Here is a 19045-nt window from a genome sequence, read left to right on the forward strand (position 1 = left end):
AATTCTGAGAGATAATTGTGTGTGAAAGCCTTCCTTCACCCAGCTTGTTGGGAACACAAAGTTTATTTTCAGTTGCAAACTCCACTCCATACATATATATGGGGAGGTAGTAGTTCCAACACATTTTTACAGTGAAAACCGCAGGAATTTCAAACCGGCACTAGGAAACAGACTGAGAATGCAGAGTAAAACTTTCTCCACCAAACCGTTCCCTTGGTGCTAGATGAACGAACTTCTTTTCACATAATGAGTTTTGAGAGATAAGTGTGTGTGAAAGCCGTCCTTCACCTTGCTTGTTGGGAACACAAAGTTTCTTTTCAGTTGCCAACTCCATTCCATACAGATATATGGGGAGGTACTAGCTCCAACTCATTTTTACAGTGAATACTGCAGGAACATCAAACAGGGACAAAGAAACAGACTGAGAAAGCAGAGTAAAAGTTTCTCCTTCAACCCGTTCCCTTGGTGCGAGATGAACGAACGTCTCTCCAATTGCTAAGTTCTAAGAGTAACTGTGTGTGAAATCCGTCCTTCACCTATGATGTTGGGAACACAAACTTTCTTTTCAGTTGCAAACTCCACTCCATACATATATATGGGGAAGTACTAGCTCCAACTCTCTTTTACAGTGAAAACTACAGGAACTTCACACCGGCACTAGGAAACAGACTGAGAAAACTGGGTAAAATTTTCTCTAGCAAACCGTTCTTTGGTGCTAGATGAACGAACGTCTCTTTACATGCTCAGTTCTGAGAAAAAAGTGTGTGTAGAGCCGTTCTTCACCTAGCTTTTTGGGAACACAAAGTTTCTCTTCCGTTTCAAATTCCACTAAATACATACATAGTAGGAGGTACAAGATCCAACTCAGCTTTACAGTGAAACCTGCAGGAACTTCAAAAAGGCACTAGGAAACAGACTGAGAAACCAGATTAAAAGTATCCCCTTCCACCCGTTCCCTTGGTGGTAGATGAACGAACGTCTCTCCACATGCTCAGTTTTGAGAGATAACTGTGTGTGAAAGCCGTCCTTCACCTAGCTTGTTGGGAACCAAAGCTTCTTTTCAGTTGGAAACTCCACTCCATAAAGTTATATGGGGAGATACAAGCTCCAAATCGGTTTTACAGTGAAAACTGCAGCAAATTCAAACAGGGACTAAAAATAAGTCTGAGAAAGCAGAGTAAAAGTTTCTCCTACAACCCGTTCCTCGGTGCTAGATGAATGAACGTCTCTACACATACTGAGTTTAGAGAGATAAGTGTGTGTGAAAGCCTTCCCACACCTAGCTTGTTTGGAACACAAAGATTCTAATCAATTGCAAACTCCACTCCATACATATATATGGGGAGGTACTACCTCCATCTCGGTTTTACAGTGAAAACTGCAGGAACTTCAAACCGGCACTAGGAAACAGACTGAGAAAGCAGAGCAAAATTTTCTCCTGCAACCAGTTCCCTTGGTGCTATATGAACGAACGTCTGCCCACTTTCTAAGTTCTGAGAGGAAATTGTGTGTGAAAGCCTTTCTTCACCTATCTAGTTGGGAACACAAAGCTTCTTTTCAGTTGCCAACTCCACTCCATACAGATATATGGGGAGGTACTAGCTCCAACACTTTTATACAGTGAATACTGCAGGAACTTCTAACCAGCACTAGAAAATAGACTGAGAAAGCAGAGTAAAAGTTTCTCCAACAAACCGTTCCCTTGGTGCTAGATGAACGAACGTCTATTCACATGCTCAGTTCTGAGAAAAAAGTGTGTGTGAAAGCCGTCCTTCACCTATATTTTGGGAACACAAAGTTTCTCTTCTGTTTCAAACTCCACTATATACATACATACTAGGAGGTTCAAGATCCAACCTAGCTTTACAGTGAAACCTGCAGGAACTTCAAACCGGCACTAGGAAACAGACTGAGAAACCAGATTAAAAGTTTCTCCTGTCACCCGTTCCCTTGGTGCTAGATGAACGAACGTCTCTCCACATGCTCAGTTTTGAGAGATAAGTGTGTGTGAAAGCCGTCCTTCACCTAGCTTGTTGGGAACACAAAGTTTCCTTTCAGTTGCCAACTCCACTCCATACAGATATATGGGGAGGTAATAGTTCCAACAAATTTTTACAGTGAAAACCGCAGGAACTTCACAATGGCACTAAGAAACAGACTGAGAAAGCAGAGTAAAATTTCTCCTTCAACCCTTTCCCTTGGTGCTAGACGAACGAACGTCTCTCCAATAGCTAAGTTCTGAGAGATAATTGTGTGTGAAAGCTTTTCTTTAACCAGCTTGTTGGGAACACAAAGTTTCTTTTCAGTTGCCAACTCCATTCCATAAAGTTATATGGGGAGATACAAGCTCCAAATCGGTTTTACAGTGAAAACTGCCGCAACTTCAAACAGGGACTAAGAAAAAGACTGAGAAAGCAGAGAAATGTTTATCCTACAACCCGTTCCTCGGTGCTAGATGAATGAACGTCTCTACACATACTGAGTTTAGACAGATAATTGTGTGTGAAAACATTCCCACAACTAGCTTGTTGGGAACACAAAGTTTCTTTTCTGTTGACAACCCCAATCCATAAAGATATATGGGAAGGTACTTGATCCAATTCGGTTTTACAGTGAAAACTGCAGGAACTTCAAACCGGCACTAGGAAACAGACGGAGAAACCAGATTAAAAGTTTCTCCTGCCACCCTTTCCCTTGGTGCTAGATGAACGAACGTCTGTCCACTTGCTAATTTCTGAGAGAAAATTGTGTGTGAAAGCCTTTCTTCACATAGCTTGTTGGGAACACAAAGTTTCTTTTCAGTTGCCAACTCCACTCCATACAGATATATGGGGAGGTAATAGCTCCAACTCTTTTTTACATTGAATACTGCAGGAACTTTTAACCGGCACTAGGATACAGACTGAGAAAGCAGAGTAAAAGTTCCTCCTGCAACGCGTTCCCTTGGTGCTAGGTGAACGAACGTCTTTTCACATACTGAGTTTTGAGAGATAAGTGTGTGTGAAAGCCGTACTTCACCTAGCTTGTTGGGAACACAAAGTTTCTAATCAATTGCAAACTCCACTCCATAAATATATATGGGGAGGTACTACCTCCATCTCGGTTTTACAGTGAAAAATGCAGGAACTTCAAACCGGCACTAGGAAACAGACTGAGAAAGCAGAGCAAAATTTTCTCCTGCAACCAGTTCCCTTGGTGCTTTATGAATGAACGTCTGCCCACTTTCTAAGTTCTGAGAGGAAATTGTGTGTGAAAGCCTTTCTTCACCTATCTAGTTGGGAACACAAAGCTTCTTTTCAGTTGCCAACTCCACTCCATACAGACATATGGGGAGGTACTAGCTCCAAATCTTTTTGCAGTGAATACTGCAGGAACTTCTAACCGGCACTAGGAAACAGACTGAGAAAGCAGAGTAAAAGTTTCTCCAGCAAACCGTTCCCTTGGTGCTAGATGAACGAACGTCTCTTCACATGCTCACTTCTGAGAAAAGTGTGTGAGAGCCGTTCTTCACCTAGCTTGTTGGGAACACAAAATTTCTTTTCAGTTGCAAACTACACTCCATACAGATATATGGGGAGGTACTAGCTCCAAATCTGTTTTACAGTGAATACTGCAGGAACATCAAACAGGGACTAAGAAACAGACTGAGAAAGCAGAGTAAAAGTTTCTCCTTCAACCCGTTCCCTTGGTGCTCGATGAACGAACGTCTCTCCAAATGCTAAGTTCTAAGAGTAACTGTGTTTAAAAGCCCTCCTTCACCTATGATGTTGGGAACACAAACTTTCTTTTCAGTTGCCAACTCCACTCCATACAGATATATTGGGAGGTACTAGCTCCAAATCTTTTTTACAGTGAATACTGCAGGAACTTCTAACCGGCACTATGAAACAGACTGAGAAAGCAGAGTAAAAGCTTCTCCAACAAACCGTTCCCTTGGTGCTAGAGGAACGAACGTCTTTTCACATACTGAGTTTTGAGAGATAAGTGTGTGTGAAAGCCGTACTTCACCTAGCTTGTTGGGAACACAAAATTTCTAATAAATTGCAATCTCCACTCCATACATATATATGGGGAGGTACTACCTCCATCTCAGTTTTACAGTGAAAACTGCAGGAACTTCAAACCGGCACTAGGAAACAGACTGAGAAAGCAGAGCAAAATTTTCTCCTGCAACCCGTTCCCTTGGTGCTATATGAACGAACGTCTGCCCACTTTCTAAGTTCTGAGAGAAAATTGTGTGTGAAAGCCTTTCTTCACCTATCTTGTTGGGAACACAAAGCTTCTTTTCAGTTGCCAACTCCACTCCATACAGATATATGGGGAGGTACTAGCTCCAAATCTGTTTTACAGTGAATACTGCAGGAACTTCTAACCGGCACTAGGAAACAGACTGAGAAAGCAGAGTAAAATTTCTCCAGCCAACCGTTCCCTTGGTGCTAGATTAACGAAAGTCTCTTCACATGCTCAGTTCTGAGAAAAAAGTGTGTGTGAGAGCCGTTCTTCACCTAGCTTTTTGGGAACACAAAGTTTCTCTTCCGTTTCTAACTCCACAAAATACATACATATGAGGAGGTACAAGATCCAACTCAGGTTTACAGTGAAACGGGCAGGAACTTCAAACCGGCACTAGGAAACTGAGAAACCAGATTAAAAGTATCTCCTGCCAACCGTTCCCTTGGTGGTAGATGAACGAACGTCTCTCCACTTGCTCAGTTCTGAGAGATAGGTGTCTGTGAAAGCCGTCCTTCACCTAGCTTGTTGGGAACACAAACTTTCTTTTCAGTTGCAAACTACAATCCATACATATATATGGGGAGGTACTAGCTCCAACACAGTTTTACAGGGAAAACTGCAGGAACATCAAACAGGGACTAAGAAACAGACTGTGAAAGCACAGTAAATGTTTCTCCTGCAAACCATTCCATTGGTGCTAGATGAACGAACGTCTCTTCACATGCTCAGTTCTGAGAAATACTTGTGTGTGAAAGCCGTACTTCACCTAGCTTGTTGAGAACACAAAGTTTCTTTTCAGTTGCCAACTCCACTCCATATATATATGTACGGGGAGGTACTAACTCCAACTCTTTTTTACACTGAATACTGCAGGAACTTCTAACCGGCAGTAGGAAACAGACTGTCAAAGCAGAGTAAAATTTTCTCCAGCAACCCGTTCCCTTGGTGCTATATGAACGAACGTCTGTCCACTTGCTAAGTTCTGAGAGAAAATTGTGTGTGAAAGCCTTTCTTCACCTAGCTTTTTGGGAACACAAAGTTTCTTTTCAGTTGCCAACTCCACTCCATACAGATATAAGGGGAGGTACTAGCTCCAAATCTTTTATACAGTGAATACTGCAGGAACTTCTAAACAGCACTAGGAAATAGACTGAGAAATCAGAGTAAAAGTTCCCCAACAAACAGTTCCCTTGGTGATAGATGAACGAACGTCTCTTCACATGCTCAGTTCTGAGAAAAAAGTGTGTGTGAAAGCCGTCCTTCAACTAGCTTTTTGGGAACACAAACTTTCTCTTCCGTTTCAAACTCCACTATATAAATACATATTAGGAGTTTCAAGATCCAACTCAGCTTTACACTGAAACCTGCAGGAACTTCAAACCGGCAGTAGGAAACAGACTGAGAAAGCAGAGTAAAAGTTTCTACTGCAATCCGTTCCCTTGTTGCTAGTTGAACGAACGTCTCTCAACATGCTCAGTTCTGAGAGATAAGTGTGTGTGAAAGCCGTCCTCCATCTAGCTTGTTGGGAACACAAAGTTTCTTTTCAGTTGCAAACGCTACTCCATACAGATATAAGGGGAGGTACTAGCTCCGACAGGCTTTTAGAGTGAAAATTGCAGGATATTCACACCAGCACTAGGAAAAAGCCTGAGAAAGCAGAGTACATGTTTCTCCTGTCACCCGTTCCCTTGGTGCTAAATGAACGAACGTCTGTCCAATTGCTAAGTTCTGAGAGATAATTGTGTGTGAAAGCCTTCCTTCACCCAGCTTGTTGGGAACACAAAGTTTCTTTTCAGTTGCCAACTCCACTCCATAAATTTATATGGAGAGATACAAGCTCAATATCGGTTTTACAGTGAAAACTGCAGCAACTTCAAACAGGGACTAAGAAAAATACTGAGAAAGCAGAGTAAAAGTTTCTCCTGCCTCCCGTTCCTCGGTGTAGATGAATGAACGTCTCTACACATACTGAGTTTAGAGAGATAATTGTGTGTGAAAGCCTTCCCACACCTAGCTTGTTGGGAACACAAAGTTTCTTTTAAGTTGACAACTCCAATCCATAAAGATATATGGGGAAGTACTTGATCTAAATCTGTTTACAGTGAAAACTGCAGGAATTTCAAACCGGCACTAGGAAACAGACTGAGAAACCAGATAAAACGTTTCTCCTGCCACACTTTCCCTTGGTGCTAGATGAACGAACCCCTGTCCACTTGCTAATTTCTGAGAGAAAATTGTGTGTGAAAGCCTTTCTTCAACAAGCTTGTTGGGGAAACAAAGATTCTTTTCAGTTGCAAACTCCACTCCATACAGATATATGGGGAGGTACTATCTCCAAATCTTTTTTACTTCGAATACTGCAGGAACTTCTAACCGGCACTAGGAAACAGACTGAGAAAGCAGAGTAAAAGTTTCTCCTACAACCGGATCCCTTGGTGCTAGATGAACAAACGTCAGTCCACTTGATAAGTTCTGAGAGATAATTGTGTGTGAAAGCCTTACTTCACCTAGCTTGTTGGGAACAAAAAGTTTCTTTTAAGTTGCCAACTCCACTCCTTACAGGTATATGGGGATGTACTAGCTCCAACACGGTTTTACAGTGAAAACTGCAGGAATTTCAAACCGGCACTAGGAAAGAGATTTAGAAAGCAGAGTAAAAGTTTCTCCTGCAACCGCATCCCTTGGTGCTAGATGAACGAACTCCTCTCCACATGCTCATTTCTGAGAGATATGAGTGTGTGAAAGCCGTACTTCACCTAGCTTGTTGGGAACACAAAGTTCCTTTTCAGTTGCAAACTCCAATCCATACAGATATATTGGGAGGTACTAGCTCCAACACTGTTTTACAGTGAAACCTGCAGGAACTTCAAACCGGCACTAGGAAACAGACTGAGAAAGCAGAGTAAAAGTTTCTCCTGCAAACCGTTCCCTTGGTGCTAGATGAACGAATGTATTTTCACATACTGAGTTTTCAGATATAAGTGTGTGTGAAAGCCGTCCTTCACCTAGCTTGTTGGGAACACAAAGTTTCTAATAAATTGCTAACTCCACTCCAAATATATATATGGGGAGGTACTAAATCCATCTCTGTTTTACAGTGAAAACTGCAAGAACTTCAAACCGGCACTAGGAAACAGACTGAGAAAGCAGAGTAAAGTTTCTCCAGAAACCCGTTCCCTTGCTGCTACTTGAACGAACGTCTGTCCACTTGCTATGTTCTGAGAGATAATTGTGTGTGAAAGCCTTTCTTCACCTAGCTTTTAGGGAACACAAAGTTTCTTTTCAGTTGCCAACTGCACTCCATATAGATATATCGGTAGGTACTAGCTCCAACACTTTTATACAGTGAATACTGCAGCAACTTCTAAACGGCACTAGGAAACAGACTGAGAAAGCAGAGTAAAAGTTTCTCCAGCAAACCTTTCCCTTGGTGCTAGATGAACGAAGGTCTCTTCACATGCTCAGTTCTCAGAAAAAAGTGTGTGTGAAAGCCGTCCTTCACCTAGCTTTATGGGAACACAAAGTTTCTCTTCCGTTTCACACTCCACTATATACATACATATGAGGAGGTACAAGATCCAACTCAGCTTTACAGTGAAACCTGCAGGAACTTCAAACCGGCACTAGGAAACAGACTGAGAAACCAGATAAAAAGTTTCTCCTTCCACCCTTTCCCTTCGTGCTAGATGAACGAACGTCTGTCCACTTGCTAATTTCTGAGAGAAAATTGTGTGTGAAAGCCTTTCTTCACCAAGCTTTTTGGGGACACAAAGTTTCTTTACAGTTGCCAACTCCACTCCATACAGATATATGGGGAGGTACTATCTCCAACAATTTTTTACATTGAATACTGCAGGAACTTCTAACCGGCACTAGGAAACAGACTGAGAAAGCAGAGTAAAAGTTTCTCCAGCAAACCGTTCCCTTGGTGCTAGATGAACGAAAGTCTCACCACATGGTAAGTTTTGAGAGATAACTGTGAGTGAAACCTTCCCACACCTAGCTTGTTGGGAAAACAAAGTTTCTTTTCAGTTGCAAACTCCACTCCATACATATATATGGAGAGGTAGTAGCTCCAACTCGGTTTTACAGTGAAAACTCCAGGAACTTCGAACAGTGACTAAGAAAAAGACTGAGAAAGCAGAGTAAAAGTTTATCCTGCAACCCGATCCCTTGGTGCTAGATGAACGCACGTCTCTCCACATGCTCAGTTCTGAGAGATAATTGTGTGTGAAAGACGTCCTTCAAATATCTTGTTGGGAACACAAAGTTTCTTTTCAGTTGCAAACTCCACTCCATACATATATATGGGGAGTTACAAGCTCCAACTCAGTTTTACCGTGAAACCTGCAGGCAATTCAAACCGCCACTAGGAAACAGACTGAAAACCAGATTCAAAGTTTCCCTGCCACCCGTTCCCTTGGTGCTAGATGAACGAACGTCTCTCAACATGCTCACTTTTCAGAGATAAGTGAGTGTGAAAGCCGTCCTTCAACTAGCTTGTTGGAAACACAAAGTTTCTTTTCAGTTGCAAACCCCAATCCATACATATATATGTGGAGGTACAAGCTCCAACTCATTTTTACAGTGAAAACTGCCAGAACTTCACACCGGTACGAGGAAACAGACTGAGAAAACAGAGTACAAGTTTTTCCTGCAACCTGTTCCCTTGGTGCAAGATGAATGAACATCTCTCCACATACTTAGATTAGAGTGATAAATGTGTTTGAAAGCCGTCCTTCATCTAGATTGTTGGGGACACAAAGTTTCTTTTCAGTTGCAAACTCCACTCCATACATATATATGGGGAGGTACTAGCTCCAAATCGGTTTTACAGTGAAAACTGCAGGAACTTCAAACCGGCACTAGGACACATACTGAGAAACCAGAATAAAAGTTTCCCTGCCACCCGTTCCCTTGGTGCTAGACGAACGAACTTCTCTCCACATGCTCAGTTCTGAGAAATAAGTGTGTGTGAAAGCCGTCCTTCACATAGCTTGTTGAGAAAACAAAGTTTCTTTTCAGTTGCCAACTCCACTCCATACAAATATATGGGTTGGTTCCAGCTCCAACTCGGTTTTACAGTGAAAAATGCAGGAACTTCACACTGGCACTACGAAACAGACTGAGAAAGCAGAGTAAAAGATTCTGCTGCAACCCGTTCCTTTGGTGCTATATTAACGAACGTCTGTCCACTTGCTAAGTTCTGAGAGATAATTTTGTGTGAAAGCCTTTCTTCACCAAGCTTGTTGGGAACACAAAGTATCTTTTCAGTTGCCAACTCCACTCCATACAGATATATGGGGAGGTACAAGCTCCAAATCCGTTTTACAGTGAAAACTGCAGTAACTTCAAACAGGGAATAAGAAAAAGACTGAGAAACAGAGTAAAAGTTTCTCCTGCAAACCGTTCCCTTGGTGCTAGCTGAATGAACGTCTCTACACATACTGAGTTTAGAGAGATAAATGTGTTTGAATGCCGTCCTTCATCTAGCTTGTTGGGAACACATAGTTTCCATTCAGTTGAAAACCCCACTCCATACATATATATGGGGAGTTACAAGCTCCATTTCGAATTTACAGTGAAAAATGCAGGATCTACAAACAGGAACTAGGAAACAGACTGAGAAAGCAGAGTACAAGTTTCTCCTGCAAACCGTTCCATTTTTGCTAGCTGAATGAATGTCTCTCCACATGCTCAGTTCTGAGTGGATATGTGAGTGTTAAAGCCGTCCTTCACATAGCTTGTTGGGAACACAAAGTTTCTTTTCAGTTGCAAACTCCACTCCATACAAATATATGGGGAGGTACTAGCTCCAACTCGGTTTTACAGTGAAAACTGCAGGAACTTCAAACAGGGACTAAGAAACAGACTAAGAAATCACAGTAAAAGTTTCTCCTACAAACCGTTCCATTGGTGCTAGATGAACGAACGTCTCTTCACATACTGAATTTAGAGAGATAATTGTGTGTGAAAGCCGTCCTTCACCTAGCTTGTTGGGAACACAAAGTTTCTTTTCAGTTGCTAACTCCACTCCATACATATATATATGGAGGTAGTAGTTCCAAACATTTTTACAGTGAAAACTGCAGGAACTTCACACCGGCACTTAGAAACAGACTGAGAAAACAGGGTAAAAATTTCCCCAACCATGCGTTCCCTTGGTTTTAGATGAACGAACGTCTCTTCACATGCTAAGTTCTGAGAGATAACTGTGTGTGAAAGCCTTCCCACACCTAACTGGTTGGGAACACAAAGTTTCTGTTCAGTTGCCAACCCCAATCCATAAAGATATATGGGGAGGTACTTGATCCAAATCTGTTTTACTGTGAAAACTGCAGGAACTTCAAACCGGCACTAGGAAACAGACTGAGAAATCAGAGTAAAAGTTTCTCCTGCAACCAGTTCCCTTGTTGCTAGATGAACGAACGTCTCTCCACATGCTCAGTTCTGAGAGATAATTGTGTGTGAAAGCCTTCCTTCACCCAGCTTGTTGTGAACACAAAGTTTCTTTTCAGTTGCCAACTCCACTCCATACATATATTTGGGGAGGTACTAGCTCCAACACTTTTATACAGTGAATACTGCAGGAACATCTAACCGGCACTAGGAAACAGACTGAGAAAGCAGAGTAAAAGTTTCTCCAGCAAACCGTTCTCTTGGTGCTAGATGAACGAACGTCTATTCACATGCTCAGTTCTGAGAAATAAGTGTGTGTGAAAGCCATCCTTCACCTAGCTTTTTGGGAACACAAAGTTTCACTTCCGTTTCAAACTCCACTAAAAACATACGTATGAGGAAGTACAAGATCCAACTCAGCTTTACAGTGAAACCTGCAGGAACTTCAAACCGGCAGTAGGAAACAGACTGAGAAACCAGATAAAAACTTTCCCCTGCCAACCTTTCCCTTGGTGCTAGATGAACGAACGTCTCTCCAAATGCTCAGTTTTGAGAGATAAGTGTGTGTGAAAGCCGCCCTTCAACTAGCTTGTTGGGAACACAAAGTTTCTTTTCATTTGCAAACTCCACTCCATACATATATATGGGGTGGTTGTAGTTCCAACTCATTTTTACATTGAAAACTGCAGGAACTTCACACCGGCACTAGGAAACAGACTGAGAAAACAGGGTAAAAGTTTCCCCAGCAATGCGCTCCATTGGTGCTAGATGAACGAACGTCTCTCCACTTGCTAAGTTCTGAGAGATAACTATGTGTGAAAGCCTTCCCACAACTAGCTTGTTGGGAACACAAAGTTACATTTCAGTTTCCAACTCCAATCCATAAAGTTATATGGGGAGGTACTTTTTCCAAATCTGTTTTACAGTTTAAACTGCAGGAAGTTCAAACCTGCACTAGGAAACAGACTGAGAAAGCAGAGTAAAAGTTTCTCCTGCAAACATTTCCCTTGTTGCTAGATGAACGAACGTCTCTCCACATGCTCAGTTCTGAGAGATATGTGTGTGTGAAAGCTGTCCTTCATCTAGCTTGTTGGGAACACAAAGTTTCTTTTCAGTTGCAAACCCTACTCCATACAGATATAAGGGGAGGTACTAGCTCCGACACGTTTTTACAGTGAAAACTGCAGGAAATTCACACCAGCACTAGGAAACAGACTGAGAAAGCAGTGTACATGTTTCTCCTGTCACCCGTTCCATTGGTGCTAATTGAACGAACGTCTGTCCAATTGCTAAATTCTGAGAGATAATTGTGTGTGAAAGCCTTCCTTCACCCAGCTTGTTGGGAACACAAAGTTTCTTTCAGTTGCCAACTCCACTCCATACAGATATTTTGGGAGGTACTAGCTCCAACACTTTTATACAGTGAATACTGCAGGAACATCTAACCGGCACTAGGAAACAGACTGAGAAAGCAGAGTAAAAGTTTCTCCAGCAAACCGTTCCCTTGGTGCAAGATGAACAAACGTCTCTACACATGCTCAGTTCTGAGAAAAAAGTGTGTGTGAAAGCCAACCTTCACCTAGATTTTTGGGAACAGAAAGTTTCTCTTCCGTTTCAAACTCCACTAAATACATACATATGAGGAAGTACAAGATCCAACTCAGCTTTACAGTGAAACCTGCAGGAACTTCAAACCGGCACTAGGAAACAGAATGAGAAACCAGATAAAAAGTTTCTCCTGCCACCCTTTCACTTGGTGCTAGATGAACGAACGTCTCTCCACATGCTCAGTTTTGAGAGATAAGTGTGTGTGAAAGCCGTCCTTCAACTAGCTTGTTGGGAACACAAAGTTTCTTTTCAGTTGCAAACCCTACTCCATACAGATAAAGGGGAGGTACTAGCTCCGACAGGGTATTACAGTGAAAACTGCTGGAAATTCACACCAGCACTAGGAAACAGACTGAGAAAGCAGAGTACATGTTTCTCCTGTCACCCGTTCCCTTGGTGCTAGATGAACGAACGTCTGTCCACTTGCTAATTTCTGAGAGAAAATTGTGTGTGAAAGCCTTTCTTCACCAAGCTTTTTGGGGACACAAAGTTTCTTTACAGTTGCCAACTCCACTCCATACAGATATATGGGGAGGTACTATCTCCAACAATTTTTTACATTGAATACTGCAGGAACTTCTAACCGGCACTAGGAAACAGACTGAGAAAGCAGAGTAAAAGTTTCTCCAGCAAACCGTTCCCTTGGTGCTAGATGAACGAAAGTCTCACCACATGGTAAGTTTTGAGAGATAACTGTGAGTGAAACCTTCCCACACCTAGCTTGTTGGGAAAACAAAGTTTCTTTTCAGTTGCAAACTCCACTCCATACATATATATGGAGAGGTAGTAGCTCCAACTCGGTTTTACAGTGAAAACTCCAGGAACTTCGAACAGTGACTAAGAAAAAGACTGAGAAAGCAGAGTAAAAGTTTATCCTGCAACCCGATCCCTTGGTGCTAGATGAACGCACGTCTCTCCACATGCTCAGTTCTGAGAGATAATTGTGTGTGAAAGACGTCCTTCAAATATCTTGTTGGGAACACAAAGTTTCTTTTCAGTTGCAAACTCCACTCCATACATATATATGGGGAGGTACTAGCTCCAAATCGGTTTTACAGTGAAAACTGCAGGAACTTCAAACCGGCACTAGGAAACATACTGAGAAACCAGAATAAAAGTTTCCCTGCCACCCGTTCCCTTGGTGCTAGATGAACGAACGTCTCTCCTTATGCTCAGTTTTGAGAGATAAGTTTGTGTGAAAGCTGTCTTTCACCTAGCTTGTTGGAAACACAAAGATTCGTTTCAGTTGCAAACTCCACTATATACATATATATGGGGAGGTACTAGCTCCAACACCGTTTTACAGTGAAAACTGCAGGAACTTCAAACGGCACTAAGAAACAGACTGAGAAAGCATAGTAAAAGTTTATCCTGCTACCCGTTCCCTTGGTGCTAGACGAACGAACTTCTCTCCACATGCTCAGTTCTGAGAAATAAGTGTGTGTGAAAGCCGTCCTTCACATAGCTTGTTGAGAAAACAAAGTTTCTTTTCAGTTGCCAACTCCACTCCATACAAATATATGGGTTGGTTCCAGCTCCAACTCGGTTTTACAGTGAAAAATGCAGGAACTTCACACTGGCACTACGAAACAGACTGAGAAAGCAGAGTAAAAGATTCTGCTGCAACCCGTTCCTTTGGTGCTATATTAACGAACGTCTGTACACTTGCTAAGTTCTGAGAGATAATTTTGTGTGAAAGCCTTTCTTCACCAAGCTTGTTGGGAACACAAAGTATCTTTTCAGTTGCCAACTCCACTCCATACAGATATATGGGGAGGTACAAGCTCCAAATCCGTTTTACAGTGAAAACTGCAGCAACTTCAAACAGGGAATAAGAAAAAGACTGAGAAACAGAGTAAAAGTTTCTCCTGCAAACCGTTCCCTTGGTGCTAGCTGAATGAACGTCTCTACACATACTGAGTTTAGAGAGATAAATGTGTTTGAATGCCGTCTTTCATCTAGCTTGTTGGGAACACATAGTTTCCATTCAGTTGAAAACTCCACTCCATACATATATATGGGGAGTTACAAGCTTCATTTCGAATTTACAGTGAAAAATGCAGGATCTACAAACAGGAACTAGGAAACAGACTGAGAAAGCAGAGTACAAGTTTCTCCTGCAAACCGTTCCATTTTTGCTAGCTGAATGAATGTCTCTCCACATGCTCAGTTCTGAGTGGATATGTGAGTGTTAAAGCCATCCTTCACATAGCTTGTTGGGAACACAAAGTTTCTTTTCAGTTGCAAACTCCACTCCATACAAATATATGGGGAGGTACTAGCTCCAACTCGGTTTTACAGTGAAAACTGCAGGAACTTCAAACAGGGACTAAGAAACAGACTAAGAAATCACAGTAAAAGTTTCTCCTACAAACCGTTCCATTGGTGCTAGATGAACGAACGTCTCTTCACATACTGAATTTAGAGAGATAATTGTGTGTGAAAGCCGTCCTTCACCTAGCTTGTTGGGAACACAAAGTTTCTTTTCAGTTGCTAACTCCACTCCATACATATATATATGGAGGTAGTAGTTCCAAACATTTTTACAGTGAAAACTGCAGGAACTTCACACCGGCACTTAGAAACAGACTGAGAAAACAGGGTAAAAATTTCCCCAACCATGCGTTCCCTTGGTTTTAGATGAACGAACGTCTCTTCACATGCTAAGTTCTGAGAGATAACTGTGTGTGAAAGCCTTCCCACACCTAACTGGTTGGGAACACAAAGTTTCTGTTCAGTTGCCAACCCCAATCCATAAAGATATATGGGGAGGTACTTGATCCAAATCTGTTTTACTGTGAAAACTGCAGGAACTTCAAACCGGCACTAGGAAACAGACTGAGAAATCAGAGTAAAAGTTTCTCCTGCAACCAGTTCCCTTGTTGCTAGATGAACGAACGTCTCTCCACATGCTCAGTTCTGAGAGATAAGTGTGTGTGAAAGCCGTACTTCATCTAGCTTGTTGGGAACACAAAGTTTCTTTTCAGTTGTAAACCCTACTCCATACAGATATAAGGGGAGGTACTAGCTCCGACACGGTTTTACAGTCAAAACTGCAGGAAATTCTCACCAGCACTAGGAAACAGACTGAGAAAGCAGAGTACATGTTTCTCCTGTCACCCGTTCCCTTGGTGCTAAATGAACGAACGTCTGTCCAATTGCTAATTCTGAGAGATAATTGTGTGTGAAAGCCTTCCTTCACCCAGCTTGTTGTGAACACAAAGTTTCTTTTCAGTTGCCAACTCCACTCCATACATATATTTGGGGAGGTACTAGCTACAACACTTTTATACAGTGAAACCTGCAGGAACATCTAACCGGCACTAGGAAACAGACTGAGAAAGCAGAGTAAAAGTTTCTCCAGCAAACCGTTCTCTTGGTGCTAGATGAACGAACGTCTATTCACATGCTCAGTTCTGAGAAATAAGTGTGTGTGAAAGCCATCCTTCACCTAGCTTTTTGGGAACACAAAGTTTCACTTCCGTTTCAAACTCCACTAAAAACATACGTATGAGGAAGTACAAGATCCAACTCAGCTTTACAGTGAAACCTGCAGGAACTTCAAACCGGCAGTAGGAAACAGACTGAGAAACCAGATAAAAACTTTCCCCTGCCAACCTTTCCCTTGGTGCTAGATGAACGAACGTCTCTCCAAATGCTCAGTTTTGAGAGATAAGTGTGTGTGAAAGCCGCCCTTCAACTAGCTTGTTGGGAACACAAAGTTTCTTTTCATTTGCAAACTCCACTCCATACATATATATGGGGTGGTTGTAGTTCCAACTCATTTTTACATTGAAAACTGCAGGAACTTCACACCGGCACTAGGAATCAGACTGAGAAAACAGGGTAAAAATTTCCCCAGCAATGCGTTCCCTTTTTGCTAGATGAACGAACGTCTCTTCACATGCTAACTTCTGAGAGATAAATGTGTGTGAAAGCAATCCTTCATATAACTTGTTGGGAACACAAAGTTTCTTTTCAGTTGCAAACTCCAATCCATAAAGATATATGGGAAGGTACTAGCTCCAACTGGGTTATACAGTGAAAACGGCAGGAACTTCACAACGGAACTAAGAAACAGACTGAGAAAGCAGAGTAAATGTTTCTCCTTCAACCATTTCCCTTGTTGCTAGATGAACGAACGTCTCTCCAATTGTTAAATTCTGAGAGATAACTGTGTGTGAAAGCCTTCCCACAACTAGGTTGTTGGGAACACAAAGTTACTTTTCAGTTTCCAACTCCAATCCATAAAGAAATATGGGGAGGTACTTGATCCAAATCTGTTTTACAGTGAAAACTGCAGGAACTTCAAACCGGCACTAGGAAACAGAATGGGAAAGCAGATTAAAAGTTTCTCCTGCAAACCTTTCCCTTGTTGCTAGATGAACGAACGTCTCTCCACATGCTAAGTTCTGAGAGATAAGTGTGTGTGAAAGCCGTCCTTCATCTAGCTTGTTGGGAAAACAAAGTTTCTTTTCATTTGCAAACCCTACTCCATACAGATATAAGGGGAGGTACTAGCTCCGACAGGTTTTTACAGTGAAAATTGCAGGAAATTCACATCAGCACTAGGAAACAGACTGAGAAAGCAGAATACATGTTTCTCCTGTCACCCGTTCCATTGGTGCTAAATGAACGAACGTCTGTCCAATTGCTAAGTTCTGAGAGGTAATTGTGTGTGAAAGCCTTCCTTCACCCAGCTTGTTGGGAACACAAAGTTTCTTTAAGTTGCCAACTCCACTCCATACAGATATTTGGGGAGGTACTAGCTCCAACACTTTTATACAGTGAATACTGCAGGAACATCTAACCGGCACTAGGAAACAGACTGAGAAAGCAGAGTAAAAGTTTCTCCAGCAAACCGTTCCCTTGGTGCAAGATGAACGAACGTCTCTACACATGCTCAGTTCTGAGAAAAAAGTGTTTGTGAAAGCCATCTTTCACCTAGATTTGGGAACAAAAGTTTCTCTTCCGTTTCAAACTCCACTAAATACATACATATGAGGAAGTACAAGATCCAACTCAGCTTTACAGTGAAACCTGCAGGAACTTCAAACCGGCACTAGGAAACAGACTGAGAAACCAGATAAAAAGTTTCTCCTGCCACCCTTTCCCTTGGTGCTAGATGAACGAACGTCTCTCCACATGCTCAGTTTTGAGAGATAATTGTGTGTGAAAGCCGTCCTTCAAATAGCTTGTTGGGAACACAAAGTTTCTTTTCAGTTGCAAACTCCAATCCAAACATATATATGGGGAGGTAGTAGTTCCAACTCATTTTTACAGTGAAAACTGCAGGAACTTCACACCGGCACTAGGAAACAGACTGAAAAAACAGGGTAAAAGTTTCCCCAGCAATGCGTTCCATTTGTGCTAGATGAACGAACGTCTCTTCACATGCTATCTTCTGAGAGATAAATGTGTGTGAAAGCCTTCCTGCATTTAACTTCTTGGGAAAACAATATTTCTTTTCATTTGCAAACTCCAATCCATAAAGATATATGGGGAGGTACCAGCTCCAACTCTCTTTTACAGTGAAAACTACAGGAACTTCAAACCGGCACTAGGAAACAGACTGAGAAAGCAGAGTAAAAGTTTCTACTGCAATCCGTTCCCTTGTTGCTAGTTGAACGAACGTCTCTCCACATGCTCAGTTCTGAGAGATAATTGTGTGTGAAAGCCGTCCTTCATCTAGCTTGTTGGGAACACAAAGTTTCTTTTCAGTTGCAAACCCTACTCCATACAGATATAAGGGGAGGTACTAGCTCCGACAGGGTTTTACAGTGAAAACTGCAGGAAATTCACACCAGCACTAGGAAACAGACTGAGAAAGCAGAGTATATGTTTCTCCTGTCACCCGTTCCCTTAGTGCTAAATGAACGAACGTCTGTCCAATTGCTAAGTTCTGAGAGATAATTGTGTGTGAAAGCCTTCCTTCACCCAGCTTGTTGGGAACACAAAGTTTCTTTTCAGTTGCCAACTACACTCCATAAATATTTATGGGGAGATACAAGCTCCAAATCGATTGTACAGTGAAAACTGCAGCAACTTCAAACAGGGACTAAGAAAAATACTGAGAAAGCAGTGTAAAAGTTTCTCCTGCAACCCGTTCCTCGGTGTAGATGAATGAACGTCTCTACACATACTGAGTTTAGAGAGAAAATTGTGTGTGAAAGCCTTCCCACACCTAGCTTGTTGGGAACACAAAGTTTCTTTTCAGTTGACAACTCCAATCCATAAATATATATGGGGAAGTACTTGATCCAAATCGGTATACAGTGAAAACTGCAGGAACTTCAAACCGGCACTAGGAAACAGACTGAGAAACCAGATAAAAATTTCTCCTGCCACCCGTTCCCTTGGTGCTAGATGAACGAACGTCTTTCCACTTGCTAATTTCTGAGAGAAAATTGTGTGTGAAAGCCTTTCTTCACCTAGCTTGTTGGGGACACAAAGTTTCTTTTCAGTTGCCAACTCCACTCCATACAGATATATGGGGAGGTACTATCTCCAACTCTTTTTTACATTGAATACTGCAGGAACTTCTAACCGGCACTAGGAAACAGACTGAGAAAGCAGAGTAAAAGTTTCTCCAGCAAACAGTTCCCTTGGTGCTAGATGAACGAACGTGTCTTCACATGCTGATTTCTGAGAAAAAAGTGTGTGTGAAAGGTTTCTTTCACCTAGAATTATGGGAACAGAAAGTTTCTCTTCCGTTTCAAACTCCACTAAATACATACATATGAGGAGGTACAAGATCCAACTCAGCTTTAAAGTGAAACCTGCAGGAACTTCAAACCGGCACTAG

Source organism: Camelus dromedarius, chromosome 21, assembly GCF_036321535.1.
Source record: "Camelus dromedarius isolate mCamDro1 chromosome 21, mCamDro1.pat, whole genome shotgun sequence".
NCBI lineage: Eukaryota > Metazoa > Chordata > Mammalia > Artiodactyla > Camelidae > Camelus > Camelus dromedarius.